Source organism: Hyperolius riggenbachi, chromosome 3, assembly GCF_040937935.1.
Source record: "Hyperolius riggenbachi isolate aHypRig1 chromosome 3, aHypRig1.pri, whole genome shotgun sequence".
Taxonomy (NCBI): Eukaryota; Metazoa; Chordata; class Amphibia; order Anura; family Hyperoliidae; genus Hyperolius; species Hyperolius riggenbachi.
The window spans coordinates 414,236,254-414,242,570 of NC_090648.1; positions in this window are offsets into that span (position 1 = coordinate 414,236,254).

Sequence of the window (6,317 nt, forward strand, 5' to 3'; positions counted from 1 at the left end):
ACAAGCCCGTCCTCAAACTGCTTACCAGTGCTTGCCAGCCCGAAACAGCGTCTGTCACTGCTGTGCCTTGGTTCATTAAAGAGAGTCTGAAGCGAGAATAAATCTCGCTTCAGACCTCAGAGTTAGCAGGGGCATGTGTGCCCCTGCTAAACCGCCGCTATCCCGCGGCTTAACGGGGTCCCTGATCCCCCAAATTCCCTCCGTAATGCAGGGAAGCGTTTCCTGGTTGGGGCAGGGCTAACCGCTGCAGCCCTGCCCCACGCGTGTCTGTCAGCGCGTATCTCCGCCTCTCCCCCGCCCCTCTCAGTCTTCCTTCACTGAGAGGGGCGGGGGAGAGGCGACGATGCGCCACTGACAGACGCGACTGGAGGCAGGGCTGCAGCCGTTAGCCCTGCCTCCAGGAGCGACCAAGTCTGCGACCAAGTGTCGCAGTGGGGGGTTTGGGGGTCAAGGGACCCCCGTTTAGCGGCACTATTGCGGCGGTTTAGCAGGGGCACACGTGCCCCTGCTAACTATGAGCTCTGAAGCGAGATTTATTCTCGCTTCAGAGTCTCTTTAAAGAGCTTTATTTACTTTTGGTGGTGCCGACCCATTCATCACTTTGGTAATAATTTGGGATGACATATGACTGATTATACTGTGTGCTACACTGGAGACATGACTATGTACTCTGTAAAGTGCTGCAGACGATGTCAGTGCTATATAAATACATAATAATAATAATAATAATATTGTAGGACATTAGATTATGACTACAGTAGAGATTAGCTAGTGAGCTCATCAGAGGACAGTCAGTGACATGACCATGTACTTTGTAAAATGCTGTGGAAGGTGTCAGTGCTATATAAATACATAATAATAATATGGTAGGACATTAGACTATGACATCCCTCAGAGTGTGATAAGTCTTTATGTAAGCTGCTGCTTATCTAATTTTAAATACTATTTTTTTTTGTAGTTCAGGTTTTTCATAAGGTTACATACCAGTAAGGAAGGGGTTGAGGTTAGGCCCTAGGCAAGGGTGATTAAATTTTGGCTTCAGGAATAAATGTAGCCATTGGGAATTGTACAGGATGCTGTGCTTGGTTGCAGCTGAAGAACACATCTGTAAGAGCCAATTCATGAAACTGTTGCCCAGGGGGTCATCATATCTACATGAGACAGTTATTTAAAGTTTGTATGCGTTACACTAAACATGCATATACATGCTCTATTGGTGTTACCAGTCAGGATGGAGCTTGATCCTGCAAATAGCACTGCAAGAAATGAGCGCTGTACAGAGGCATTGTTCTGTATGTATAGCAAAGCACACTGTTTCTGTAGGTATAGGGGACTGCATGGCGCATAATGGCTTCTGGCAGGTGATGTTTTAACCTTTTGAGGACCACAGGCTTACACCCACCCCCCTCCAGTTGTTTACAATTCCACACTGCGCAGCTTTAACGATTTATTGCGCAGTCATACAACTTGACACCCAAATGAATTTTACACCCTTTTCTTCCCACCAGCAGAGCTTTCTGATGGTGGTATATAATTGCTGCTTTGACATATATATATTTTTTAATCAATTTTCTTTTTCTTTTTTTAATAAATAAACCTATTTTTCTTTAATAACCTCCCTCATTCCTTCCCTCCCCCTGAGATCCAAGATTACAATCATCTCTCAGAGGCATCAGCCTATGAGAGGGATCATATTGTAAGCCTCTCCAGGGGACAGCTTAGTGATAAAGCATGCGCGCACCAATTCCCTGCTAATCCCCGCCTCCAGGACCTGCCGCCAGTCAGCATTAGACGGTCCTGGGGGAGCCACTCTGCGACTGCCCATCGGCGTTAGGCGATCGCAGAGCAGTTAAAGTTCTATGTGCCAGATCTTTGAATAACCTTGAGGGGCACCTGTACTTGCACTACATTCTGGGCCGAGACAGCCACAAATGTGGCTTAAAATATACCATCGGATAGGGGAACAAAAATCTACAAGTTTTGGATACCTGTTTTTTCTTTACATCATCAGACATTTGGAGACTTGTGGCGGACTCCTCCACCAACCCCTTCACGGTCACAACGCCACCCGGTTCCAGTTGGAGCAGGGTGTATGTATTGTGCACATAGCAGACATTGCTGCGAGGGTACTAGTCGTGCAGTTAGGAAACATTCATATGCCCAGTACACTCCCGGCAGTGGTTGCTACAAGCAGCCATGTGGGAGTGAGCAGAAAGACTGGGTATGGAGTGGAAAAAAAACGATGCTACAGTGGCAGCAGAGCAGCAAGGCCAGAGACAAAAAAGAGCCCCAAAGTATTATCACATTTTACTTTAAGAGCTTTAGAAGACTTCCACAAGTGACAGCCCTCATAAGAGCACAGACCTGTTCACACATACAACAGAGCCTCACTGAAGCACATGTGCTGCCTGTCCCAGCTGCTACTCCTGGGTCCTGACCTCACTATACTGCCCTGTCCTCAGGCACTTTTCTGCACAGGAAAACTAAAAAACCATGTTATTCAGTTGGCTAGTGCAACTTGAATGTGTTTTCCCCATGCAGATAGAAACGGACAGCAGTGAAGCACTGGGTGCATTCTCTCTATCAATTACCGAGCATTAGCTTCTGTGATAAAACATGCATGTATTTCACACATGCAGACGGGGGGGGGGGGGGGATTGGGGGGTTTGTAAGACTCCTTATCAGTGGCTGAGCAGATGCAGTCTTTGGAACAACTGTGCAGAGAGCTTTTCCTCTTCGCACCCTTAGTTGTCCATCTCTCAGGACAGGGGAAACATTTTTTTTCCTGGACGGCCTGTGGTTTGAAATGCCTCTGAAAGTGCCCCACCCCGACCTGTTGACCTGCCCACTCAGAGGCTGCAGCCTCTCGATCCTCTGGGTTGAGCCTCTGCCCTGCCCTGCATTCATGTATGTTATATTTTTTTTTTTAACAAAAGTAGAGTTGCCCTTTAAGCATGGAGTCTGGCTGCTTTTCTTTGCTTTTTTAGTGGATCACATTATTTTAAGATTAGCTTCAACAGTTATTCTTGGATTAGGGAGGAGTCTAAACCACATTTTGTAAATGTTTTGCTCTACTGGAACTAGAAATTGTTGGAGCTGAACCAGAAATTTGCTTAGGTTTAATCAGCTTCAGAAACCTAATGATTACTGTATTTTTTGGACTATAAGACTACCTTTTTCTCCCCCAAAAGTGGGTTAAAAAAATTTGTTCTCCTGTTTTTTATCCTCTAAACCTAGGCAAGTCTTATTGTCAGGAGCTTCTTATAGTCCGAGAAATATGGTATTTACCTGACAGTTCCAGTTAAGCTCCTTCAGATTCAAATAATTGTAATTGTAGAGCCAAAAAATCCTCAAAATCTGGCAAGTCCACTCTTACATCACATCTTTTAGTTGATGCTTTCCCCTGTAAAATAGGTCAGTTGAGTTTCCCACTGAATCAGTTGAGGAGCCAGCACTTTGGTCACTGAGTTAATAGTATTCAATGAAGCTCCTGCTTTCAGAGACTGAGAGGTTAGTGGGATTCTTGCCCCCCCCCCCCCCCCCGCCCCCCCGAGATTTTATCTTAAAGAGGATCTACAGTGAAAATAACGTAATGAAAAAGGTGCTTAATTTTTTACAATACTCACAGCGCTGCCCATAATTATTCATACCCCTGGAAAATTTTGACTTAAAGTTACTTTTATTTAACCGGCAAGTAATTTTTGACGGGAAATGACATACGGTAGGTGTCTCCGATAAGAATGTACAAGAGGCATTATTATGGGGAAAAAACATCAGCTTTTATTTACATTTGTGCAAAAAGTGTCCAGTCCAAAATTATTCATACCCTTCGCAAGCTGTCACAGTCTGTGGAAAAATCCAAAGTTCTATACCATTCCAAATAGTCCAAGCTGTTTTAAAGCATCCTAATTACCTTAGTTAATTGGGAACAGCTGTTTTAATCAACTCAACAGGTGAAAAACAGCAGCTCTCTGCAGTTGGTTTGTGGACATTCATAACTAAGACAAAAGCGCCCAGTGAGGACATGTGGCTGCACCTTGTGGCTGCTCACAAGTCAGGAAAAGACTACAAGGCCATTTCTAAATGTTTTCAATTGCCGGTGGCTACAATGCAAAGTATTATTAAAAAATACAAGATGTTCCGCACTGTGGAAAATCTCAGAGGACGTGGTCAGTAGCCAAAAGTGACACCTGTGCTGGCCATGAGGATAGTGATAGATAGGTGAAAAAGCATCCAAGGATCACCACCAAGGCCATCCTGGTGAATCTGGGCTCTGCTGGTGGCATTGTCTCAAGGCAGACAATCCAACGGACACTGCACACTGCTGGGTTCCACGGATGCAGACCAAGGAGGACGCCATGTCTCCAAATAAGGCACACAAAGGCTTACTTGGCCTTTGCAAATGCTCATCTGGACAAAATAGAAGACTTTTGGTCTTCTGTGGATGCGGTTGACAGGTGAGTGGTTAGGGAGGGGGCCGTGTGGGAGATCTGCCTACACGGGGCGCCCCTGTAAAAGATGTAATCTATGATTACATCCAACCGAAGCCTCCCACCTGAATGCTAATTTATGCAATTCCTGCTAGATTTGGTATGGCAGGCAAAGAGTGTATGACAGTACACCTGATTGGCTGACTGGCGCCTGCTGACCAAATAAAGGTAGGAAAGTGCCTTAGCTGGGAGTGAGCAAATTGTGTGTGCTTCTGTGTTATCGTCATATGAAACAAAAATGTAATTGTTTGGTCACAATGATGTTTCCTTTATTTGGCGTAAAAAAAGGAGAAGTCTTCAACCCAAAGAACACCATCCCTACTAAAGTTGAAGAGAAATCAAGAGCCCAATATGGTGTAGTATGTCAAAATTGATTGGATAAATGAAACAGTGAGATGGTAATACTCACAAACACGGGTTACTACCTAGGTAACCACTCATTAGGCAGGTGAGGAGATTAGACCTGTCCTCACTCAGGATTAAGAAGTCGCTCTCTGTAGATAGGAAGAAAGGGGGTAGATCACCCCTCCACCTGGGGTGGACTCAAATATATTGGTAGGTGAACAGAGGCGCCAGAAGGATAAAAGTACATAAAATTTTTTAAAAATTGCTGGGAGGAAGTGGTGGACTCGCCTGCGTTAAAGCAGACACCAAGGACTGTAAATATATAGATATACACATTTATTGAAAATACCCCAAAGATGCAACGCGTTTCGCGGGCACAGCCCACTTCTTCAGGCAATAAGCAGGGGATAAACAACAGCAATTCAGTTATAGCAAGCAGAGCACCTCTGTGACAATGTCACAATGATGTTTCCTTTATTTGGCGTAAAAAAAGGAGAAGCCTTCAACCCAAAGAACACCATCCCTACTGTCAAACATGGTAGTGGGAACCTAATGCTTTCGGGGTGTTTTTTCAGCCAATGGACCAGGGAACCTAATGACTGTAAATGGCACCATGAAAAAAGAGCAATACATGAGGATTCTCAATGACAACATCAGGCAGTCTGCAGAGAAACTTGGCCTTGGGCACCAGTGGACATTTCAGCATGACAATGACCCAAACACACAGCAAAAGTGGCGAAGAAATGGTTAGCAGACAACAGAGGCGGGACAAGGTCCTTCAGCACCCAAGGCTGAGACACCAAAGTGCGCCCACCCCATCCCTCCCACCCCAGCCGTCACACACTGATTGCTATTAGACTAATAGGTGCCACAAGGCCCCCAACCTCCCCAACACCTTAATCTCTAGTTATCTGGCTTGCAGTCACTGTCATGTATCCCCTTTTCTTATTTCTTTCTGCTTCAAACACAATTGGGAATGACAGCTGAATGAATTGTGCGCCCCCTCCCTACACTTCACCCTGAGGCTGGAGCCTCTCCAGCCTCTGCCTCGGCCCGGCCCTGGCAGACAACAACATTAACATTTTGGAGTGGCCCGGTCAGAGTCCTGACTTGAATCCAATTATGAATCTGTGGAGGCGCTAAGGATCAGGGTGATGGCAAGAAGGCCCTCCAACCTGAAAGATTTGGAGCTCATTGCTAAAGATGAAAGGTCAAAAATACCTGTGGAGACATGCAAAAAGATGGTCTGCAATTATAGGAAGCATTTGATTGCTGTAATAGCCAATAAAGGCTTTTCTGCTGATTTATTGAGAAGGGTATGAATCATTTTGGACTGGACACTTTCTGCTCAAATGTAAATAAAAGCTGAGAAATGTTTTTTTCCTCACAATAATGCTTCTTGTACATTGTCTTATTATCTTTTGGGAGACACCTATGTCATTTCCTGTCAAAAAATGATTTGCTGGTTGAATAAAGGTAACT